Source organism: Malaclemys terrapin, chromosome 1 (genome assembly GCF_027887155.1).
Source record: "Malaclemys terrapin pileata isolate rMalTer1 chromosome 1, rMalTer1.hap1, whole genome shotgun sequence".
NCBI classification, from domain to species: Eukaryota; Metazoa; Chordata; order Testudines; family Emydidae; genus Malaclemys; species Malaclemys terrapin.
The window spans coordinates 238,692,650-238,719,145 of NC_071505.1; the positions used below are offsets into that span (position 1 = coordinate 238,692,650).

The 26,496-nt window shown below is 42.2% G+C and overlaps 1 long non-coding RNA gene across 1 annotated transcript; it reads left to right on the top strand.

Annotated features, from left to right (window-relative positions):
* The first annotated feature begins 507 nt into the window (after positions 1 to 507).
* Positions 508 to 21,113, top strand: LOC128830670 (uncharacterized). The gene is made up of 3 exons (XR_008443640.1): positions 508 to 690; positions 11,474 to 11,569; positions 20,793 to 21,113. It is a non-coding gene; the product is annotated as an uncharacterized LOC128830670 (long non-coding RNA).
* Positions 21,114 to 26,496: the final 5,383 nt, after the last annotated feature.

Genomic DNA, 26,496 nt, shown 5'->3' on the forward strand with positions numbered 1-26,496 from the left:
TTACAACCTCATCGTACTATATAGTTAGAGTCTCGGTTTACAACACGTTCATATTAAACATGATTTGCCAGATCATACCACGAACGGGGTGGACTAGCCTTCTGATGAATGTGTGATTATATTCTCCTTATTTCTCCCCCCCCCCCCCAATAAAAAGCGATTCACTTACCCTGGCGGTGGTCCTCCTCTCCACTCGACACACACACATCTACACACACAGGAAATCGGTGTCATTTAAAGGAAAATCTGAAATCAACATTTTACCTGCACAAGATAAACGCACACACACAGGAGCCCTGAGTCTGGACGAAGAAGGGGGTGGGGGAAGGGGTATCAGGACAAGAAATCCTGTTTCCAGCTGTGTTATGAGGTCTGGCATGGAAAGGAGCAAAATATTCTACTCATCCCTAAGACTAGGATTCACCCCTCCTCCCTTTCTCTCTTGTTTTGACTTACGTATGTTTATAGTAGTAGCAACTGGCTCACAACTAGAGCCATTGCCGAGAGTGCGTTTAAAGGGTGGCTGATTTACTCCACTATAATTCAGGTCCTGCATGTGAGCCTCCAGCCCCGCGTCATCTGGATACTGCAGACAAACAGCGTTAAATATGCATAGGGAACAGTTCATTTCTTAAAGGAGAACTTACCCGGACAGAAAGTTCGCGGCCCAACAGGAGAGACAGAGACGTGGTGGGTATTTTCCTTTTCATTTGTAGAACCCTAATCCTTTCCTCGGATGTTAATTTAAGTACCCAGCCCACCGAGCTGTATAGATCGTCCCCCTTTCTACTTCTGATTCATGTAGTCTGGGTGGGAAAAACAATAAAAAAATGAACATTAGAATTTTAGTTTCATTAGTGTATCAATATTTGCACTCCAGGGAGCCCCCTGAGATGCTGAGAGCGGTCTGAGGGGCATGAAACTTCCCATGCACATATGGGGATCACACGGTCGCAGCACTAACAACCTAAGCCGCAGCCATATAGTTAGTTGTTTACACATACGAGGTTTAAAAAACATCAGATCCTAACAGAGAGCAAACTGGGACTTTAAACTGGGGGTGGGAGGTTTCCACACAGGTGCATGCTTTTTTTTGCAGCTTCTTAAAAGGCTACATCACTGATGAACAAGGGGCTTGAATATTTGTTTGATCAAGCTTTACATTTTGATGCTCTCTCTCTCTCTCTCTCTCTCTCTCTCTCTCACACACACACACACACACACACACACACACACACACACACACACACACACACACAGGTCCTGCAGTTAATATTCAGCCAAACCCATACTTTTTTTTTTTTTTTTTTTTTTTTTTTGTCAGATGAAAGCACAGCTCACAAATGGATTGGCAGCACATCTAGGGCAGGTTGACGTTTTTTCAACGATGAGTGGATTTGCATTTGTCTAGAGCCATATCTTCACATGTTTACTAAGAGCGAGATCCTGAAACCCATACTCAGGTTTTGAAGTCAATAGCGGTGCTGACTGAATAAGGGCTGCAGGTTCATGTGTTCTCTTTCTCACACACACACGGTTGAAAACTCACTGCCACAAAGTACTCTCGCTAGACAATTTCAGCCAGAGATCTGTTGATGTTAGAAAGTCCCCCACGTGAGACATAAACGCTGCTTGAGAGATCCTATCTTCCCTACCACTCACGTTCATCTTTTTTCTTCAGATCTCCCAATCTACTGTTTTATGATCCGATATTTTCTCTCTCTCTTTAGGTGTCATTTCTTTTCGTTTCGGACAATAACACATTTTTACAAGTGGTTGTAAAGTCTTTAGCGCCATCTAACGGGAGCAATAAGTCTTTCTGCTCCACAGAGAATATGGCTAATTAATAAGCGGTTTGTTCAGTTTTGTTCCCTTTTTTCCAACTAATTTTCTAATTGCCAATTGCACATTTGTTAAAATTCAAATTATTACGGGATATAGGAGTGTGTTATCTGGATTCCCTTTATGGAATTGCAAACTGCTCCAAAGACAACTAACAGGATTATAATGTTCCAAACTCTGCCTGCTTCAGAGGATTTTTTTTGAGCTTCTATCCATTTGAATGAAAGACACCTGCTTCTACTTTTAGAGATCTCTGCATGCAGAAAATTAGCTACAATCTTGCACCTCTCCGGAAGAAAAAAAATCGGGAGCAAGTCCTAATGTAGCCTGATTTCTTTAAAGCAGCTTGCGGGCGTGGGATGCAAAGTACATTTTAAATGTACTCGATGCATCTGTTTTTCTTAAATTCAACAGGTACATTATGAAGTCTTTAAGTGTCTAAAACTTTTCTTCTTCATCCTGTCCCCCCACCCCTTTAATCTGACTCAAGAGCAGAAAACTGAGCTGTGCTGGTACAGTAATGAGACTTATGGGGGGGGGGGGGTGAGTGTTAGGCGATCTCCTAACCTGCAAGAAATGACTTCAGGATAATTTGGGGGGGGGGACACACACGTAGGAATCAGTTACTTGAAAAGATTTTACAGCTAAAGTTCTTGACACTGAAGAGGAGGTACCTGTAGTAAGAGAGAGGGATTTAATCCTCTATACAATATCTGCTCAAAGGTCCAACTGTGTTTTGTAACATAGTAGAGGCTTTAAACCCCAGGAATTTCCAGCAGACTATATGGGAACTTTGGCTTTTTTTTTTCTCTCCCAGTTGCAGTTGTGAGGAGCTGGCAGATCAGCTCCTTCCCTAAAAAATAAAAAGGAGAAATGAACAAATACTGCGTTGGCCTGAATGAATGCTGGTGTTCAAGATTAAGTTATATGTTGGGTATATAAATGGGCAGCCAGAGGGCCTTTTGGATTTTAATGTGGCTCAGCTGCAGGCATTTTCTGCTGAACTAGTAGTACACAGCAGCACCAGAGGAAATGTAGGGTGGGATTTTCACAAGCATTCAGGATTAGCCTAATTCTGCTCCCAGTGGAGTAAAGAGTTAGGTCAGGGGTAGGCAACCTATGGCACGCGAGCTGATTTTCAGTGGCACTCACACTGCCCGGGTCCTGGCCACTGGCCCCGGGGGCTCTGCATTTTAATTTAATTTTAAATGAAGCTTCTTAAACATTTTAAAAACCTTATTTACTTTACATACAACAATAGTTTAGTTATATATTATAGACTTATAGAAAGAGACCTTCTAAAAATGTTAAAATGTATTACTGGCACGCAAAACCTTAAATTAGAGTGAATAAATGAAGTCTCGGCACCCCACTTCTGAAAGGTTGCCGACCCCTGAGTTAGGTCAACACTGAGCATCCTTGAAAACCCCACCTCTAATGTAGACAGAGGCCTAGTGTCACCTGTCCTCTAAGACAAACTGATTTCTGCATTCACCTCTTTCTACTGCACATGTATACAGTCCCAAAGGAAGGCAGAAAGTATTCTGTCTCCACATCAAGGTATTTTACTCCATGAACAGTAACGTTGTTGTAACGGTAAGTATCAAGAATTGTATTTACATCGGTTAATTCTTCAAATCATATTTACTTAGAGTCCATTTCTGAACTTCTGTGACATTTGGAAGCAGATCTCTGTGAAGTTCTTGTCTGCTATATCATGTACAGTTAAAACATCTTACATCATGTCCAGGAGGACAACATTATTGAACTGATAAAGGAAAATATAATGTAATGCTCCTTTAGATAAGCAACTAAAAAAGGAAATTATCAAAAGTGCATCTCTTCTGATGCTGCTGCTCCATATTGCACTATATTAGGCAGACAGTTCATTATCATCATAACTGCTCAACCAAACCATTCTGTGTTGTGTGGCCAAATTTTATGTAAGGTTTTGTATTGTCAAAGTTATAGGAGTGATTTATAACAACCATTGCTCTGCGCGATCTTCTGACATTTTATGACCATTACTGACCAATAACCAAGTATATACCCTCCCCCTTTCATCCCATCGTCTCAGTGAACCTTGCAAATATAAATGAAGTTTCACAGCACCCAAATAAGGTAGGTATTATTAGTGATCTTATTTTATATTTGAAAAAATTGAGACAGAGCCCTTCATTTTCATAAGAAGTGACTAGTGATTTTTATGCCAGGGTTTGTGGGTGCCCAAGCTGAGACTCCTTAAAGAAACCTGATTTTCCGAAACTGCTGAGAAGCCACCCCCTGAAAACCAGGCTGCTTCATGGTGTCTCCAAGTGGGCACCAAAAAATGGAGACTCCCCAAATCATTAGTCACTGTGAAAAATTAGGCCACTTAGTGACTTATCCAAAGCCACATAGTGAATCAGTGCAGAATGAGGAATAGAAGAGAGCTCAGGCTTTTAACCGTTAGACAATAGATGATGTTACCATCTTTTTACATGATGAGTTATTATAAGCTAAACCGCAATTCACTTTTATTTTGGTATGAGGACGATACTTTTTCAGCCTTTGACCTGGGCTGAAAAGTTCATGCCTTGACAGATACCTAGAATCCCAATATTAGGAACCAGAAGTTTATTCCCGAAGATCCAGACAGATCTCTAAAAAAGTGTCAGCTCCATTGTGAAATATATATAACATACCTCCAATGATGTTATCTTTTACATTGTAGAAATAAAAATACCTTTTGCTTTCTTAAATGAGGAATAAATATGAGGAAAGCTGTCCTGAAATACTCTACCCACACGTTATTCAAATCAAATATTTCTTAGGGTTATTTATCAGTTGTCTCCTTTCTTAAGAGTCAGAATCCAGGAAGATGACTATTGACATGGATCTTTGTCATAGTTTCCAATTTAATAAGAAAGATCCAACATGAACTTGGTACAGGAGCAATACTTTTAGCTATGAAGCAGCCATCCAGAGAGGATTTTGTTTTAATCAGCTAGGAAATAAGGATTGCAACTTGACCTAAAATATGCCACCTATTTTCTTTTGCTCATATAATCTGATGTACTTCTGGGTTTTCTTTTTTATTCAAAGAAGTTAAGTTGCAGCTCTGAAAGTCTTTCAGCGTTGTGACTTTTCACATACTCAGAAGATGAGTGCAACTCCTAAAGGAAACTGAAGGCAGACTGGATATCCCTGTCGGTCCCAGAAGGGGTACAACAGGATCAGCTGTGGGAGGTTAAAGGTACCTTACATTGGTACAATCCCTTGGTTAGGGCATCTGAAGGCTCTGATCATGAATCCACTGAAGTTGATGGAAACAGGATTCTATTCTATTTAAGTTCTTTTTACTGAGCTCATCACTGAGGTATCTAATTGGTCCTTATGTTTTTTTCTAGTGCTCATTAATATTTGGGTGGAGAAATAACCTGTCAACCTCCACAGACTTTCTTTATCCTTTTTGCCTTCCTGCAGAAAGATTAGGAGCCAGGTTCTCCTTAGTCTAGTTTCTTAGTTCCACTCCAGCAGACCAAAGGAGCTCTGAACTCCATGGCTATAACTGCTAAGCCTAGGTGCATAAAGTTAGGCACCTAAATCCACAGTTGGGCATCAGAATAACAGTGGGTTGATTTTCAGAGGTGTTAAGGACTTGCAGCAGCAAGTGGTGCAACAAGTGTGGTGGGTGCGTAGTACGTCTGAAAATCAGGCACTTTTTATTTAGATGTCAATGTATGGATTTAGGTGAGTAACATTAGGTACACAAGTTTAAAAATATTGGCCCATGTGTTCTATTTCCTCGGGGCCCTCTAATCTTAAACCTTTACCATAGAAAAATCCTAATGATTTCAGTGTTCCACCTTGGTAACAATATGGTTTGAATCAGATACACTGCACAAATACAATTTTGATTTTTAAAAAGAAGAGCCTTCTGTTTTAATTTCTTTGGGTATGAAAAAAAAAACAAACCTGGTGGAGCTTGTCTACCTTGTTAGTCAATAGACAGCATGTGCATTGTGATATGGATGCACTAATACATGTTTTCTTTCATTACCAACATAACCTGGCAGTTAAAACAGCCTTGCTGAAAAATCACATTCATTTAGCAATCATGAAATTTCATAATAAATATTGATATCACATTTTAGGACTACCCATTTGGGAAAATACAAGGCTAAGAAGCAGTAAAGGAAGGTTGAATAATAGCAATTTGTGAAATTAGTTACAGAAGCAAAGGTTGCCTTTTTTCTTAAAGCCCTGTATTCATCTGGAAATTTTAACATCTTTACACATGATCCAATGCTGACTATGACTTTACGGTCAATGTAGACAAGGACAAGTTGTGTTCAGCATCACGTCACATAGTGAGGGCAAGGTTTCATCCTGACTAGCTGTCATGAAGCTGAACACAATTTGTCCTTGTTGACACTGAACGCCAGTTCGTGGTCAGCATCATGTCAAGTAACTCAAATTATTAAACATACTGTATTGCCAACCTTGAATGATCAAAAATCACCCATCAGCCCCCCCCAAATCCCAAGATTGACTTAAAAATCATTACATTTAAAAACAATAATACATTTGGGGTTCTTTTATTTACCATCTGGTTTCCGAACCTTTAAAGGGCAGTTGGGGTTTAGGCTTTTCTCCACAATCTTGAGGGCTAGAAACTTCCTTTTTAAAAAAATGAAAGCTGAGATTTTCACATGGCCCCAGGAGCTGGGCTTGAAGAAAAACACCAAATATAGTGAGACTTTTGTTGAAATCATTAAATTCATTCTGTCCAGACAGCCAGTACAAAGCTTATGGAGAGATGGATTTGTACAATAATAGTGCAGAGGAAACCAGAATAACCAGTCACTAGATTGGTGAGCAAAACATATCTCAGAGACCTTGTCACCTCTATGCTTTAGAGTAAACTTTCCTCCATGGTACTTCAGCCTCCTGGGGAAAGGGCAAAGGGAACTGGACTCAAAGAACCAAAGGTAATCTAGTTTATTATTGCTCAAGAAAATGCCCACCTGCTCAGCTTTGAGGAAGATCTTGGTCATGTCTACTTCCTGAAGACTAGGATATACTTCATTCCTGATTGTCAATGGGAGATTTCCTATTGCTTTCCATGGGAACAGGTCCAAGCCCTTTGCGCTGCGATTAGTATCATAGCTTCAGTCACTGGCAAAAGTTAACACTGCACAAGCACAAAAAAATGTTTAAATAAAAATTCATTATTTTTCACTGTGTGTGTGTGTGTGTGTGTGTGTGCGCGCACGCGTGCAGGGGGGTGGGGGGAGGGGAAGAGGAGTGGAGGGAGAAATACTAGAAGGGCCTACTTCTCCAGGCATGGCTTCTCCAGTCTTAATATTTCAAATGGTAAAGTACAGTTGTTAATGAGCTATGTGTGAGGAAAACAATGTATTAAATTGTAGTTAAAAGTTCATTCTCTTCATCTTTCCATTACTCAAAAACTGATGAATGGATTTAGCTCAAAGTCTAAAATAAATATTCACCCTCTGCCTCCAAGATGAGAAATTTCAGGTGAAGGAGAATATTTAAGAAAGTTCCGAGCACTTGGAAGCAAGAGGAAGTTATGGTCCATCCTTAGCTATCACAAAAGCTTTAATAGACTCCTGCTGTCTTTTCCATTTCAAAGGGAAAGAAAAAGAAAGGGCAACATTTGGAAAGTGGATACTGAAATTAGGTGCCTCACTCTTTGATGATCAGCTTGAAGGTCTGAGTACCCACCACTCCAAGGAAGTCATTGGGAGCTGCAGGTGTTCTGCCCCTCATTTCTAGAGGTGCTATGTGTTTCACATTGGGAACTCCACTCCCACAAACACACCAACCTTTATTATTTAGTATTATTATTTGTATTACCAGAGTAGCTAAGAGCCACAGTCATAACCCTGGACCCCCACTGTGCTAGGCGCTGTACAAATACAGAACAAAAAGACAGTCCCTACCCCAAAGAGCTTATAGTCTAAGTATTAGACAAGAGACAACTGATGGATAGAGACATGGGAGTACAAGGAAACAAATTTGACTTCTGCTCTACCAAAAGCAGAAGCACATTCAGGGGAAAATTCCAAAGAATCTCCCACTTGCATGTTTGCAAAATTGCTCACATGCCAACCTGATGAGTTTCAAAATCATGAGCCAGAACCTAAAATCAAGAGATTGGCCTAAAAATCATGAGATTTTTAGAAAATAAATAATTTGTGCTTTTTCGTTAATTTTCTGTCTTTCTTTTCTGTCTTTTGACCTTTCCCTGCTCACTCCCGGTGTGTGTGAGACAGTCATAGGTTGACAATTCAATGCTCCAGCTCCCCATTCAACTTCTCCCTGACTCTTCGCCTCCCTCCCACTGCACAGAGCCCTCCCTGCTCATCTAATCTTCCCAGCAGGTTCCTGCCATCCCCTAATCCCCCACCTGGCAGGCTTCTGCAGCTGTGGCTTGTCACCCAGCAAGATCCTGCCCCACTCCCGGGCCCATTTCCCTTCAGTAACCTCCTGTAGCCTTTCCAACTCCCGAGCCTCCAGTCCTCTGGCAGGATCCAACAGCTTCCCAACTTCACCTGCCTGCATGAGGTGGGGTGCGGTAAGGCCCCTGCTGTGAAATTCAGAGGGGCACCTCTTCTGGCCAGTCAGAGGGCAGAGGACAAGCAAGCAGTTGTGGCTGCCTGCAGCACAACGGCCTCTATCAGCCAAGGGGGAAACTGCAGGTGGTTCTGGCAAAATTTCCTTTGTCATGTGGTGAGATTCCGAGCAACCCCCAAATTTGGACGCAATGATAGCATTGCAAGTGCAGTGGTAGCAACACTGCATTCCCATCTGCCTGCTCAAATTGGAGCCCCTTCAAAATGTGACCATGTCACATCTGAAGTCAATGGAGTTACATTAGTGTAAAACTGGCATAAGTGAGAGGAAAAGCAGTTCCTTGTTTTCAAACTTCCATTGCCAACAAAAAATGGTACAAACAATGAACAATTTAGAATCATATCCCCAGTGGTGAGCTGGAGCCGGTTCCCACCAGTTCACGGGAACGGTTGTTAAATTTAGAAGCCCTTTTAGAACCCGTTGTCCCGGTTCTAAAAGGGCTTTTAAATTTAACAAAATCTCTGGCAGCTTCCTGCCCTGCCCCCAGCCCCAGCTCAGCTAGCTCTGCCTCCTCCCCTGACGCTTCCCCCGGCTTCTCCTCCCCCTCCCCTGCTTCGTGGGAAGCACGGCTTCCTGCAGGTGAGCTGGGGCGGGGGCGGGGTGTGAGGAGGGCTCCAGGTCCGGCGCTGCCCGGCTCGGCCGGAGTCGGGGCCAGGGCCTGGGGTCGGGCCGGAGCTGGGCAGCACTGCATGGCTGGAGTCGGGACCGGGGCGGTTTCTGAGAGGGGGCAGTCAGGGGCAGGACATGGGTGGGGTGTGTACTCACTGGGCGGTTCCCTACCGGGTCTTTGGCAGCGGGTCCTTCACCCGCCGGAGCCGTGCCGCCAAAGACCCAGTAGGGAACCGGTTCCTAAGATTTTGGCAGCTCATCACTGCATATCCCTCTATTCTCCATAACAATGTGTTCCTTTAAAAAGTGGAAGTCAAATCCTAGTGAGGCAAATAGAAAGGAGCATAAACACTGCCAAATTAAGTGCAAGACTATAATAAGAAAAGCCAAAGAGGAGTTTGAAGAACGGCTAGCCAAAAACTCCAAAGGTAATAACAAAATGTTTTTTAAGTACATCAGAAGCAGGAAGCCTGCTAAACAACCAGTGGGGCCCCTTGATGATCGAGATACAAAAGGAGCGCTTAAAGATGATAAAGTCATTGCGGAGAAACTAAATGGATTCTTTGCTTCAGTCTTCACGGCTGAGGATGTTAGGGAGATTCTCAAGCCTGAGCAGTCCTTTGTAGGTGACAAATCTGAGGAACTGTCACAGATTGAAGTGTCACTAGAGGAGGTTTTGGAATTAATTGATAAACTCAACATTAACAAGTCACTGGGACCAGATGGCATTCACCCAAGAGTTCTGAAAGAACTCAAATGTGAAGTTGCGGAACTATTAACTAAGGTTTGTAACCAGTCCTTTAAATCGGCTTCTGTACCCAATGACTGGAAGTTAGCTAATGTAACGCCAATATTTAAAAAGGGCTCTAGAGGTGATCCCAGCAATTACAGACCGGTAAGGCTAACGTCAGTACCGGGCAAATTAGTCAAAACAATAGTTAAGAATAAAATTGTCAGACACATAGAAAAACATAAACTGTTGAGCAATAGTCAACATGGTTTCTGTAAAGGGAAATCGTGTCTTACTAATCTATTAGAGTTCTCTGAAGGGGTCAACAAACATGTGGACAAGGGGGATCCAGTGGACATAGTGTACTTAGATTTCCAGAAAGCCTTTGACAAGGTCCCTCACCAAAGGCTCTTATGTAAATTAAGCTGTCATGGGATAAAAGGGAAGGTCCTTTCATGGATTGAGAACTGGTTAAAAGACAGGGAACAAAGGGTAGGAATAAATGTTAAATTTTCAGAATGGAGAGGGGTAACTAGTGGTGTTCCCCGAGGATCAGTCCTAGGACCAATCCTATTCAACTTATTCATAAATGATCTGGAGAAAGGGGTAAAAAGTGAGGTGGCAAAGTTTGCAGATGATGCTAAACTGCTCAAGATAGTTAAGACCAAAGCAGACTGTGAAGAACTTCAAAAAGATCTCACAAAACTAAGTGATTGGGTAACAAAATGGCAAATGAAATTTAATGTGGATAAATATAAAGTAATGCACATTGGAAAACATAACCCCAACTATACATACAATATAATGGGGGCTAATTTAGCTACAACAAGTCAGGAAAAAAAATCTTGGAGTCATCGTGGATAGTTCTCTGAAGATGTCCACGCAGTGTGCAAAGGCAGTCAAAAAAGCAAACAGGATGTTAGGAATCATTAAAAAGGGGATAGAGAATAAGACTGAGAATATAAATCAATGGTACGCCCACATCTCGAATACTGCGTACAGATGTGGTCTCCTCATCTCAAAAAAGATATACTGGCACTAGAAAAAGTTCAGAGAAGGGCAACTAAAATGATTAGGGGTTTGGAATGGGTCCCATATGAGGAGAGATTAAAGAGGCTAGGACTCTTCAGCTTGGAAAAGAGGAGGCTAAGGGGGGAATATGATAGAGGTCTATAAAATCATGAGTGATGTGGAGAAAGTGGATAAGGAAAAGTTATTTACTTATTCCCATAATACAAGAACTAGGGGTCACCAAATGAAATTAATAGGCAGCAGGTTTAAAACAAATAAAAGGAAGTTCTTCTTCACGCAGCGCACAGTTAACTTGTGGAACTCCTTACCTGAGGAAGTTGTGAAGGCTAGGATTATAACAGCATTTAAAAGAGAACTAGATAAATTCATGGTGGTTAAGTCCATTAATGGTTATTAGCCAGGATGGGTAAGGAATTGTGTCCCTAGCCTCTGTTTGTCAGAGGATGGAGATGGATGGCAGGAGAGAGATCACTTGATCATTGCCTGTTAGGTTCACTCCCTCTGAGGCACCTGGCATTGGCCACTGTCGGTAGACAGGATACTGGGCTAGATGGACCTTTGGTCTGACCTGGTACGGCCATTCTTATGTTCTTATGTGTACTCTTTTTCATATTTCAGGACATGACTTTTTTCTGCATTGTAGTCTGTGTGGCCATCCCTCCCTGTCACTCTCTGATGGAGGCCACACCACCTCGCTGCGGCATACCTGTAAAGGTGAGCTCAAAGTGGGAAATTAGCTGCACTAGTGCTCTGTCCCTCAGTCAGCCTGGGGCAGCATAGTTATGAGGCTCTGATCTGCAATCAGGACAGAGCGACTAAGCAGTCTATGAGCCCCAGGTAAGGGTGAGCACCAACAAAGTCTAGAGGTACAGGTAAGGGTGAGCACCAGCACAGTCTAGGGGCTCAAACAGGGGTGCTCAGTAGGGTACCATGGGCCTCCGGGCCTAAGATGGGGGTACTGCCACCCAAGGGTGGGGTGCCGGGGGTAAGGGGATGCGGGCCCGCCCAACTCCACCGCATCCCAGCCCAGGACCCTGACAGTGGCAGAGTGGTCCGCCACTGGGTCAGCAGGGATCCAGCCAAAACACACTGACCTCATATCAGGCCAGCACTGAACCAAACTGTTGTCTAGTTTCCCTGGGCTACTTCCTACATCCCCAGGGTTTGGTACCTCTATGTTGTAGTTGTCCTCTGTCTCCCCAGGGTAGGTGGCCAGCGGCAACCCCAGTAGCTTGTCAGTGCCTCGTTCAGCCAGCGGCCCGCGGAGCTCTGGCCAGTCCCCAGGAGGCAGCCCTGGCAGCTCCTCTGCAGGCTCCAGCAACAGGCAGGATGCATCCATCTCCTGTGGTGGCTCCACCACAACTAAGCTGCAGGGCCAGCCTTTTGTACTTCCGCTTCCTATCCTGCCCTTCCGCTTCCAGCGAAACAGACATGGCTTTCCTCGTTCTGCCCACCAAGGGGCATGTTTTGATCCCTCCCTGCCACTCTCCGAGGAAGGCCACACCTCCTCGCTATATGCATGTAATTATGAAGAGTTCTATATCACTCCATTATACAAGTAGGGGTCTGATCCTCTACTCACTCACACTAATTTTATATCAGTGTAACTCAACTGACTCAAATGGTGTTTCTCCTGATTTTGGCCAGTGTGAGAGGAGACTAAGTTCCCTATGGGCACCCAGACTTGTGTGCTGAATGGGGAATGTCCAGTGATAAACCCTGGAATTCCATGCATGAATCAAAGGAAATGTATATTTTTATATAATTTGAACAGTATTTTATTGTATTGCTTTGTAAGTAGTAAAAAATTTCATTAATACTAAATTTTTTAATAAGTTTAAGGGTTATTGGGAGAGGTCTGTCACGAACTGTTTTCTGCTGTCTCTGGAAAAGTTAATGCAATTTTTTTTAAAAGTAGATGTAATGAAAGCTTAGATGGTGAGATGAGAACATTCCTGGGTGAAGATGCGAGAGGATGTACTTGATATGGTAGTTTCCTGCCATCTCTCATCACTGTGTTACTGTGATGGGAATGCAGGTGGAAAAAATGAGTCGTTTGTATTTTTAAGTGCACATGGGGTTGTGTCAGTTCCAAATTTTAATCACATGGCCCACTCATATATGATCAAAAGAAGGTGTCTGCAGAATCACGTTTAGTGCTATGCCCAAGTAATACTTGTGTAAACTCCAAGAATATAAAAATATGCATTTGCATGAAAACAGCAATAGTTCTTTTAGAAGAATATAAAGAATCTATAACTTGATTCACTGACTCAGGCTAAAAAATAATCATATAGACATTTCCATTTGACTATTACAAGACTTTTTGTATGACTGATGGCTTCTCTTCTACTTTCTGTTTCACCCTGATCTTTATATTACAATTAGTGTTGGGCAAGCTGGCAAAGGCGTGGTATTGCGTTAGGTATAGATGAGCATCTAAAAGGTCAGCTGAAGAGCTGAAGTTGAATTTTGAAAGGGACTTCTGTGATCCTCTCTCCTCTGCAAACCACCCCATCAATCTGTCTTACAAATATCCAGCCGTACTTAACTGGCTCCATCAAAATATATTGTATTTTGGCATAGCTGGTATTTCTTATATCATCATCTTCTCTCTTCCATTGAGTGCTATTAAAGAAATCTCAGCAATAACTGTCAGTCTGGACAATTTCAAAATATGCCCACCACGCCTCCAGTGATATAGTTCCAACAGCATTTAATCCTCTGCATACAACTTGCTAAAAGAGACAACTAGGCCACCCCTATAATGAGAAATGTATGGGCAACACTTATAAGTTTGCTGCATAGCCATGTCAGACAGGAGTGTGAAAAAATTAAACCCCTAACTGTCATAACTATGCTGGCAAAAGGCCTAGTGTAGGTGCAGCTTACACGCGGAAGAAAATCCTTTTGTCACTATAGCTTATTTTGTTCAGGGAACTGGCACAAGCTATACCAGCAAAAGCACTCTTTTTCTGGTATAAGCTGTGTCTACACTAGGAGGGTATGCTGGCACAGATCTATGAGTATACCTATATCAACAAACCCTTTCTAGAATAAACAGGGTCTAAAGAAGTAGCAGGCTATTTGGCCTTCCCACTCTATCAAAAAGCTGAGAGCTGGGGCTTTCTTTAGTAGTGATTATCTAGCTAGAGATGGAGCGGAGATGATATAAAATGACATAAGAAATGCTGGGAACCATCTGCTTGGTGGGCTCCATCATGCGTGCCCTCCATTCAAAGAACTCCCGCTGAAGTCAATGGGAGTTTAGCATGCAGATGGCTTCCAGGACTGGGACCAACACTAGTTTAAAAATAGCTCCTACATCTCTGTATTTGTAGTATGATGGCATGACACTAAGTGTATTATTTTCCATACGAAGGGTTTGAGTATTAGTGAGTACTGAAAAAATGGCAAAAAGATGCATTATATAGCAATAGATTTGTCTATTGTTCTTAGATGAGCTTAAAGCAGATCAGCAGTGGCTTGACTTGCATAGCCCAAATGTTTTCTTTCTTTCTTATATGGATTACATCTCTGTGGAATTTGAGACAACATGGTCCACCTAAACTTACAGTAATGTTTGATCATATAAAACTGAAGTGTGGAAGTTTACTGGTACTACAGCTTTCTGTTGTAATGGATTCATAACTGATGTGTCAATTAGAGAAAATAGTGGTGTCTCCTAAAACATAGGTCCATTTTTGATGCAACAATGTTTGTTAATAGCAAATCTCTCATATAGTCAAAACAATATAACTCTGTACATGATCATTGCCATATACACACATTATACATATTTACTGAAGATATGTTAAGGAGTCAGTCAGCTGATGTGTATAGCTCTGGGATATTGATTTAACAGTAAATTAAATTAGAGAAAGTATTGTCTAGCAGTTAAAGCACAGGCTTAGGAGTAACTTAGGCAAGCCATTTAAACTCTCTATATCAGTTTCACTCTGCAAAATAGGGAATAAGAATGATACTTCTTTATCTTACAGAGGCATGTGAGGATTTATGAATGTATCTAAAATAGTTTGACATTTTTTGATGAAAAGTGCAATGTATGTGTGAATTATTATTTTGATTAAATAATGATTATTGGAATAAAACTGGACCTTTAACTTCAGAGATTTGAGGCAGGTTAGGCATAAGCCCCTTTACTGCTACTATCTATGTGGTCTTTAAGGCCAGATTGTCCTCTGTTCAGGTCTTTCTCCCACCAGGCACGTGTTTTCACCCATGGCGTTTCCCTCAGTTTGTTCTGTGTGTGGCAGGAGGCTTAGTTCATGGAACACACAGATCTCCTGAGACCCTCTAGAGGTCTTACCCAACTGGTTGGAGGCCCTGTGCCTCTGCGCTGTCTGCCACCACCGTATTTCCCTGCTTCTCTGGGAGCATGACCCTGAGGAATACATGGAGCTATAGCTTCCCACTCTCTTTGCCGTCACAAGAATCATGCTTCAAGGGATTGTTCCAAGTGTGGAGAATGAGCCCCCTTAAAGTACTGCTGAAACAGTGAGCATTGAGTTAGGCAGGAAATCCCTGTAGAGCTGAGGCAAGTACAATGCTACAGAGAGATTGGCTGTCCCTCTGACTCAGTTATTGATGGGCCCCTGTGCCATCCCCTTCCCAACTATGGCTCCACATCCCCAAGGTACCCCGAGATATCGCACTTCTCCCTTCTGCACCCCCTTTCTGTGCCTGAATCCACCAGGTGTTCATCCCTTCCACCCACAGAGGCAAAGGTGATGATTTGGCTTTAATGGCCTTATAAGCCACCTAGCCCCATTTCTCAGATCACATCTGGATGATGGTACATACATCCAGCACTGCTGTTTCAGCCTATTCCTTAATATTTTGGAATAAGTACATAATAAAAATGATGAAGGCTCTTGCCTTCAGCTTAGCTACTTACAGAAAATGCTATAAGGATATTAAACCAAACAATGACTTGCTCTCATCTGGCTCTCCAGATGTTTGCTATGACTCTTTATTTTCTATCAATCAGTTAACCATGGTTATCTCTTTTCCTTAGCAACATAGCTCCAAAACACGATCAAAGAAACTGAAGGCAAATAATGAGGACTAGATTGTATTTGATCACTGCCAATTGTTTAAGGGGAAAGGAGACTGCATAAAGCATTGCCAGCTTTGCACTGCTGCACAGTGGCCAGGCACAAGTTCAGTCCTCCCATTGCCCCCATGGGCACTACCCATTCCAAAGTGGACCCTGCAACAGTAGCCAATATCAGTGGACATTGACTCCTGCCATGTGACAGGGATGGAAACATTTGAAAATCATTCCCTTGTCATGTAAACAGAAGGGGAAACACTGAGTAGTATCTTTTTCTTACCAGCACTCCTGGGTGCCCCACTTTTATGACAGACCCCTTTTCACATCTTCAAGGGGTTGCATGCTGCCATGGTTTACAGTGTAGCGCTGCATACCTTCAGAAGCTTCCGGAGGGATTATGCCTCTTTGAGGTCTGTCCCCAATTGTGACTTCTGACTGCCTGAAATCTGGCCCTCCACTCTTTTGAAAGTCTAGTCCTAAATGGTCATGCCTACACAGCAATTAAACACCTGCGGCCGGCCCACGCCAGCTGAGTCAGGTTCTCAGGGCTCGGGCTGCAGGGCTGTAGAATTGCAGTGTAGCCATTCAGGCTCAGGGTGGAGCTGGGACTCGGGGACCCTCCCACTTTGCGGTCCTCAATTTTACAGCCCCACAGCCGGAACCCCTTGAGCCCAAGTCAATGACCTGGGCCACCCCCGGCTGTTTAATTGCTGCATAGATGTATCCAATGAGCAAGCTGGAAAGTCACCATCCTAAAGCTTTTTGTTTTTGCCTGGTTTACAAGGAGCATGGAAATATTTGCAGTGTTCATGTCAAATATAATGCACAAGTCAAGTAAAAATAATGCAGTACACTGTCATTTGAACGAACTCTTAAGATTCCTCTAAATACTGTTTTAACATCAGACGTAAGAAAATTCCCCATTTATTTGTATTGCCTTTCTGTTTAAAAATACTGAGCATATTTCTTAATTCCAATGTATTTTAAAAAGAGAGAGAGATTCTCTGTGGAATGAACAGATTATGCTGGTCCACTTGGGGATCGACATTATTTCTTGCTGTTAAATTTCTCAGGGAATGGATGTTAATATCATGACAGGTATTTGACAGCAGCACTAGAAAAGAAGAGAGATGCATCAAGTCATTCGATTAGAGATAGAACGGAAAGGGGAAGATAGCATGTAGTGATACCTGCAAATTCTTCTGTCAGAGTAAATCTCTTGTTAGATGTAACAACCCTCGTGCCTGGTCTTGGCCAGATTTGAGACAATATGTGTTTTGCCATTGACTTAAATGGGAGCAGGATTGAGGCTCCAAATTATGCTTTCCCATACGTGCACAGAACTCCCATTGACTTCACTAGGTGTTGCAAATTCATCTCAGGAGGCAGAATTTGGCTCTGTTAAAAATCTGCAAGCTATGGGAGTGGAGATTGTATGCAGGGCAGATCAGCTATTATACAGAACAAGTATGAAATACAAACCTCACAGAATTAACATATATTGTCACATTCTATTAAGGGCTTCTGTTGGGCTAGATCAGATTAAATGCATTGAATCCCAGTCATGAAAATATTGTCATGGAAAGATTTTTTCATTAATGAATAAAATGCAGAATAATGAACAATAGACAAAAAAGAGAGAAGATGTAAAGCCAATCAAAGGAAGGGCAGATGTTTAAAAAATCTTTTACTATTCAGGATGGTGATCCAACAAAAGCAATTATGTTTCTGCTTTCTCAATTCCAAAACAGCAGAAAGAGCTTTGAGGTTTTCCAGTGCCTATCTACACACCGTTAACTGAACAGAAGGTAACATAATACCAAACATAGCCAAAGGCAACTGATTCCATGCAATGCTCATAATTTGGGACATTCATGAATTAAAGGGGACCATAATCAAGACGGTGAAATATATATATTCAAAAATTGCCTAAGAAATCTATAAGGAGCCTAATTAAACCCTGCTATTCCACTGGAAAAAAAAGGAATAATTAAAACAAAACAAAAGCAGCGTCTACAGGTGGAAATTGCACTTGGTATCTGCCCTCTGAACTCATGGAAACATAATGTCTGGGATTTTGTCAAGAAATGGTTGGTGTATTGCAGCAGAAAGAAATTTTGTTTCTTGGTAAAATGATTGATGTTGTCTTTGCAAAAGGGTTCGCCAATGTCCTCCTGTTTTCTTGAATGGATAACTATTGTGATGTCATTAAATATACAGTGGACCGTATTCTGCTTACAGCATCATTAGACAGGCAATTTGATTCAAATTAATGGGATTGAGTGGGTATAACTGAGGGAAGAATACAGCTCAGTGTGCACAGGACAGAAGAGGGAACTGACAAGCAAATCAAGGATGTCCAAATGCAGATAAAATCCATGACTTTATCAACATTTGTCATTATTCATCTGTGATTTGTCCCACAGTGTAATGTGAGAAAAACATTGCTCTAATACTATAGTAATGTTGCCACAATATTATTTGACTTAATATTATCTGACTTAGCCACATTTTACTCAAAGCAAAGATAATTATGTGTAGCATTCACTGTGATGTAATAAAAATGGGCCACATTCTGCCCTCAGTATCAGTCATGCAACTTGATTAATATCAGTGGGGTTGAATGGGTGTAACAATGCAAAATATGGCCAGACATGGAGACATAAAGTCATGGAGTGAAATCTTGACCTGATTGAAGTCAGTGGGAGTTTTGCCATTGACTTCCTGGAGTCAGGATTATATCCTTAGATTTTATCAACATCCTTGAGTTCTCTTCTGTTTCCCTCCCTGCTGTTCTTCTATCCTGCTTACTTGCCCTGGCAGGGACTTCTTCAGTAAGCCAAGCAACCCAGGCCAGGCTCCCCACTTCACTTGTTCCTTTCACTTAGGGAGAAGGAAACCTGTTCTGTGTGTGTGTGTGTGTGTGTGTGTGTGTTTTTACAGACAGCAGATGGCATTTCTTCACTGCACCACTGGGGCAAGGAACCTTGTGCATAGCCTCTTGCAACTGGCCAGCCAGTTTGCAAAGGAAACACTAGTTTATAGCTACACATTAAAATATAGGCCTAGATTCTCAGCTACACCAAGTATCTACTGGGTGCAGCTAAGAAGAGTATGAAGGGCTACAAAAGAGCCAGCTAGGGATCTCTGATTCTGGGGTCAGTTCTTTGTTAGCCCTGGTGTAGATTAGAGCAGCCTCAGGATGTAGTAATCTACATCAGATGGCTATGTCCTCTAAGACAGCAGTTCACAAACTTTTATTTCGGCGACCCACCAACTGCCTTTTGTCTTATTTTGAAACCCACCCAGGGTCCAAATTTGTGGGCAGAGGAGAACCAAAATCATAGGCCAGCATCCTTCTCCTCTTGCACTGCCTCCTCCTTCTTGCCCCTCTGAAGGGGCACTGACTGTGACAGATTTATGTTACCAATCTGCCTGAGGCATCAGGAGATCAGGCTGAGTCCGCAGGATCGTTAGGGGAGGAGATGAAGGAGCACACCAAGTGACTAAATTTTAAAGCTTTATTAATAAAATAAGAGCGGTGAGTGATGGATCTGCCCCCACATCACTCAGAGGAAGGAAAAAAACATTAGTGCCCGAGCCCTAACCCACTCTCATACTCACACACGCACAACCCAAGGCTGGCCAAGCCTGGGTGTAACAGAAGAAGAAGACGGGGAAGGGTAGATGAGAGTTCTGTCCTGTGTACAGGCCATCCAGGGTCTGCTATTAATCTCCGATTTGCTTCAGCAGGGTTTTAAGTCCTGGAGTCTTTTGGGGGCATTTCCCCCAAAAGAGCACCACCCTCCACTCCAGCACCGCAGCCCTAATCCCGGCCTGGTGCAGAGGGGAGGCTCCAGGGGAGTGGGGATTGGCAAGCAAACCCATCCTCTACTCATCTTATAGTGTCATCTAGAGTCCTGTGGGGCTGGGCCCAGCTCCGTGCTCCAAGCATTGCAATCTGGTGCATGGGAACATGACAGGGGGAGGCCAGGCCAAATTTGAGTGAGTGACATTGGGCAGTCAGGCCAAACCTGAGAGGTACTGCGATCCCATGTGCCAGGTCACAATGCCTGGAGTGAGGAGCCAGGCCCAGCCCCATGGGACAAGAGCCACCACTGTGGGGTGAATGTGGGGCGGGCCCACTCTCCAACACCCCCCTCCCTGGGGATCTCCCCTCCACACCAGGCCCATGACCCATGTAGAACCTTCCCATGACCCACTGTTTGGGAAACACGGCTCCTAGGGGCCATCTGTGAAATGGGGATTGGCGTAGGCCAGTAGTGCTTCAGCCATGCCCCTTCCTGCCCACAACACACTGCTTGAAAAGGTTGCTGTAGACACAGAGGGAATAGGAATCAGCTGTGCCAGCTTTACACTAGCTGGGGCCTACTCCACACCAAGGGAATCCTCAAGTGGGGAGATTCAGAATCTCTCCATTCTCTTTGCACTACCCAAGTGGTGCAAAGAGACCCAATGATTTAGAGAATCTGGCCCACAGTGTCCTTATTCCTTACGTCAATCAACTCAGCTAGATGGAATGGTAAGGAGGAGGAAGACAAAATTTAAAGAGAATCAAAATATGTCTTTTTAGTCTTGTATGGATAAAGATGCATAATCTGATGTCTTGCTTAGACAGTTATTTAAAAAGAAACTTGCAATCTTTTTTAATTAAAATGAATGGAGAGGAATAGACTATAAATGTGAATACAACAAAGTAGGAGTTGACAGCAGACAGCCTTCCAGACAATCTCTTTCCGTTGTTATAGAGTATAATACAATTTTGGTTTTCCTCTGCAATTTTTCCATAATGTTTATGTTTGTTTTAGGTAGCAGATTACCTTTTTTTTCTTCTTCCAGATTTCATGTCATGTGGAATAGGCCCTCACTTTACAGCTAGGATGGTGGAAAGCAAATGGAGAGTATCTGAGAGAAAAAGAGACAAAGAGATTTTCTGTTTAAGCAGAAGAACACGCCTGAATTGTGGATGTACTATTATCTGTATTAAGCTCTGAGTATTAAAATGCTGATTGTTCCAGTCCTCATTACCTTATCTTACCTCTGCCTTTTCCCCATTGCATACTTTGCTTTACCTCCATTGTCTGTCTGCTTAACTTGTAAAATGCTAAACAAGTTTTGATATTTACCTGTTTATGATTAAATTGCAAAATGATTTGCTTAGTTCTGTTCTAAATTAAGGTCTGCATTAAATGTCATAGCATTTATCTTTCATAAAATGAGACAGCCAGGACACTAATTTCCTAGGTATTCAATCACTGCCCTGTGCCACTTGAGAGGCAGTTTGGGAATCAGCCTGCCCACAGTTCACAGCTCACTGACAGCACTGAGATGGAATCATAAAAGTCAATTAATCATTAAAAGCTGTTACAAGCACATATCGAACCAGTCTGGCACAAAATGTTAATCAGTCCAATATCAATATCATAAATTCCTGCAAATTGGAGCGATCGATACCTTTAAGGCCTAATGAATCAATTGGAGGGCACTAGGCCGCTCCTTTGGGTCCCAGTAACATGGCTGCCCTGCGACTGCTACATCTCTAGGCGTGCTGCCAACAGAGGTCACCTATCCCAACAGGCTGTTCACTTCAGCAGCAGTTACCACGGTGACAGCATGTCACTGTTGCCCTAGTGTCCTTCTAGGTAAGGTGGAAACCAATGCATCACTGCCTTTGATGGATTTGTCAATAATACTTAGCAGGGGAGGGGAACTGCTCACATAACACTTGCAGGTCTGCAGTCCCTGAGCAGTTTGGGGTGATTTAATTGTTTGAAGAGATGTGTGCTTCTGCATATATGCAGGGACTAAATAGTGGTCACAGGAAGCATGAGTTGGCAGTTAGAATGACTGCAGTCAGAAACCTTGGGAAACTAGAAAACAGCAAGCAGCTGAGGTGGCTGGCTTAGTGTTACATTAACCAAGTAGCTGTGTAAGTAAGAAATAACCTGGAGCTTCTTAGACTAAGAATTTATTATCTACAAAATTGTAATATATTACTCATGAATGGCTATGGAGTTGCTTATTAATCCCCACCCCCCAGGCTCAGGTGCAGTATTTTCATCTGTCCTCTTACATACTGTTGATGATAACCAATAAAATGCTGTCAGTACCTTCCTTCCCCCTGCCCTTGCTAGTTTTGATTCGATGGGATTCTATTTTGTTACCTGGATGATGCCTTTGAGGATTAGATTGGGCCTACCCCGCGGCCGTGAGATTTAACACTTTTTGTTTCTGCATTTGTTTTGTTTTGAAAAATCAAATTTCATGTTCAGAATAGCACATGGCCAGGTTATACCCTCACCCTACACAGCCACACAATGTGAGTCAGCCAACCCCGACACCTCCCGCGCAGCCAGGTAGCACCTATCTCGATCATGGCTGCAAGCCTAGGAGGGACTGCAAGCGAGTGTGAGGGACAGGGTGGGATGAGGCAGAAAGGGACAGAAGTAGGTGGAGATTTGACTTCACTCCCTCGTCTGCACCTGCCAATGGAGCTGTCTGGATGCAAGCTGCAAAGTAAGTATGTTGCAAGGCTGACTCAGCTTCCCCCATCACCTCCAGCACAAAATGTGAACTCTGGAGGAATTGGTCCTTAGAGAACCTGCCTCTGCTGCACAGTGAATTCCTGGTGTTCTTACTGGGCTGGCAGGCTACATAGGGCTGTATCTAAACTGGCTCAATCATGCCCAATCCATTTATCTATTGTTACCCTTATTCAATCTGGCCTGCAATGGAAAAAATAGCATTTTTAGGACTGCCGGAGATAATGAAACCTCTTTAGAGATGAAAGAATTGCTGGATACTGTGACTCTAGGCAAGGAGCGTGTTCCAGAAGTTTCATTGTCGTTTAACATAAAACGTAAAGGGTAATGCTGAATAACAGAATACCCATGCTGATTATTTTAGTAGTCTCGAAGTATAACTTTTCCCCCGGATTGCAGCTATCTAATACATGGGCTGTGCGTGTGCCAGCATCATTTTGTCCTCTTCCACAGTACAGATATGATGTTTCCATTAAGTTCAGCACTGAGAAGCTATTGTGCGTATTTCCCTTACAATCATTCCATATTGTATGGAAAATGGAAAATATACTGATCCAATAAGACATGCTAATTCCTGAGGTTTGCACATTTTTAAAGATTAATAAAAACTCCTTTTTATTATTATCTCACTTATAGGAAACATCAAAATAAATTACGAATCATACTGTAAAGAAATCTCCTATTCAAGATATTGAGACAGGCTGATGTTATGAGTGTTCAGACAAAGGTAATACAGCGCGTCTACTTAATTGCCCTGACACCTGGCTCAGTTCCTCCAGCTATACTCTGAGTGCTAAAAAATCTCTCATTGTTATTAATTGTATTCCTTTTTAAATGTAATGTCATATCGCTCCAGGGTGAGCTAATGAAACATACCCATATTACCAAAATAGGCATATTTCTTTTTGTGCAACGCATTCTATCAAAACTGTCTGCTAAAGACATTGTGTTAAAGACCTTTCATAGAGCAATATAAAGAATATCTCAACTACTCCAACATTTCTATTACATGATTATTAAAATGCCCAGGAGGACTAAATAATATAGAGTGAATTCAGTTATCATATAAGACTTTAGAAATATTGTTAATTCCAGCTGCTGATTTATGTTAATATTAATGCTAGATTACATGCTATGGCTACTAAACAGCTACTGCATACCAATTCACACAAAGGCAGGCTCTCCCCAATGTACCGGAGCTGCATTCCCCTGTTATAATGAGAATCTGAATTATTTATCGCTATTTATCCTACGGTAGTTCACTTGACCACGCTCACTCTTTCTGCTTCTACTGCACATCAATGCATGTAAACATGACACAATAACAGCTGCAAACTTCACATATTTCAGCCTCTTTACATCATATGAGATCAGTAGCAGGCTGTAACCAAAAGCGTTCCCCAATGGGCTCCTGCTGAAAAAGAGAGGACAAAAATACTTCCTAACACTCAAGTGAACGTCAAAAAGTGAAGTCAGCTTTTAGTGCATTTTAAATGTAAGCATTGCTGTGAATATTAAAATTGAGCATAAAGGTGACTCTTCATTCTGGACGCATCTTGAATTTGTGCTGACCAGTCGAATGTTAGTGTTGTCATGCAGCTAGGAGAATGTTCCTAGTGCTCTAGCATGCGATTTTTCCCATAGGGTACTGAAAACCAAAAGGGCCAAGACTCTCTTGAAACATCACTAAGAAACAGAGCCTTACCTAGGGAGCAGCAACATAGACTAGTAGAAATTAGTAATGGAAAGACCCGTTAGATCATCTAATCCATCTCCCTCTCTGAGGGCAGGTAGCACTGGAATTCCAAAGGGTCTGATTCAAAGTCCCATTGAAATTGATATAAAGCCATCCATTTGATCTTCCTGTCATTCCCCTCCTGGTGGTAGAGCTATGCTAGGAGCGTGTAGGATCAGTGAACTGGAAAGCCTCAGCAAGGCAGCTGTTTGGTGGAAAGAAGTCTCTTTCCTTCTCCTCATGTATGCCTCGAGCTCCCATCTCAGGTGCTCGGGCTGAGGATTTGACCCTTAGTTCGCATGGTCACTCTTTACAGGCAGCTGATAAACTACTTGATTAAATATGTTGTTCAATTTTATTTAACATTCTTTTATTGGCAGTTTTAAGGCCATCACCAAAATGTGAAATTTTACACCCAAGGGGCCAGCCCTGCAAAGTCTGCCTCCACAAATAAGGATTACTCAGGTGAGGCAGCTATGCAGGATTACAATAGCTGGAAAATACAGCAAACTATAAAGAGAGTTACAAACAGTGAAACCTACATATCCAATTAGATAAGTCACAGATGCTGGCATTGCAGGGCTAATACAGGTATGTAGAGCCAGATACACCAATGAGCTCTAGCTTTGGCAGCACAAAACAGCCACGAACCCACCTTAACTGGCCAGTTAAACTGAGTTTATGGCTATTTTGCCTCATTGGAGTGACACAGAGAAGCTTGAACCTACCAGTGAATCTGGCCCATAGATGAAGTACTGTAAAAATTTTAGTTGCAAAAAACCTTCCAATTTATTATCAATAAAGTGCAGTGAAATCTCCCAGGGGGAATATTTTTAATCCAGGAAAACATAGGGCCAAGTGCTCCACAGTGGAAATTGGCAGAGCTTCACTGACTTCAGTGTCGTTGTGCCAATTTACATCAGCTGTGGCCCATTGTTTTTAGTTAGATCAGTTAATGTGGCAAACAATTTTTCTTTAGGGAAGAAGAAATTCAGGGACAGATTCTCATCTCAATTATGCTGGTGTAAATCCAGAGTAATTCCACTGTAAACGAGATCAGATTCTGGCCCTCAATCAAAAAGCCATTTGGCATCTATCATAATCAGTGAACATTTACCTTGTACTATTTAAAATCACTCATATTTTAGGTGGATAAAAAATGGCAACCTCAGCTTCCAATTTAACAAACTCTAATTTCAAAGACTGAAACCTAGTTCTCCTAATCTGAATGACTTTAGATACACCTGGGAATATCAAAACACAATTACCCTGAAATTCAATCCTCTTCCTTTTAATTAAAGAAAGAATCCTATCTCAGCCACCTGAGTATCTGAAAGATACTATAAGAATTTGACACTCAGAAGAAGTCCTAACAGATAAATCATGAGGGCTGTGTAAGCAAAAGACAATAGCTATCCTACCATTAATAGATTAAATTTAAAATAAAATTATTTAAAATGCTCAGAAAAGTCATCTAATCAATCTTGACCTTCAGAACCTTCTCTCCAGCCAAAATTAAGTATATTACAGGAGCTAAATTACATATTTTTTTAAAAAATCAGGGCTAGATCTTCAGTGACTTCAGTGGAGCTATGCCAATTTATATGAGTTGAGGATCTGGCCCTTAATTTTTCTGTAATGTTTTCCCTAATCAACATGTTCGATATCATTTTAAAGTCATCAACATGCATCTTAAACCTGTCTCAGTCCTCAAACATAATCTAATGATTCTTCCATAATAGGTCCTCTGATTTCTCTGCTTTAATAATTTTAGGAATAATGCTGTCATCTGGGGAACCATAGTTTATATCAACTCTTCTAAAGTTGATAGGGCAATGTCACAGGGTGACTGGCCCTTTAATGGGAAATGGGTCTCAGTCCCTCCTGTGACCTCCCTAGCTGGGGAAAATGAAGATAGCTCATTTGATTCAATCAGGCCTTTGGGATAAATAAGGGAAAGAAAGGTGGGTAGAATGTGAGAGCAACTTCAGCAAAGGAGCTGCAGAGAACAGCAAGACTCCTGCATGAGATCCTGAGTGTCTATGGGAGAGCCAGGAAAGCAGCAGAGGGGGTTACCTGCTGATCTCACAGAACCTGAGAGAAGATAGCTCCAGGAGTTTTGGATCATCTCCTGGAGGGAAGGAAGGACTCCATCGAGAAAGGGCCAGGAGTGGCTGCTTGATGAAGAGCAGGCTGGGACTGAAGAAAAAGCCCAGGAGTGGCAGAATATGCTGGAGATGAGGATGGACTTTTGTGTTGTGGTAAT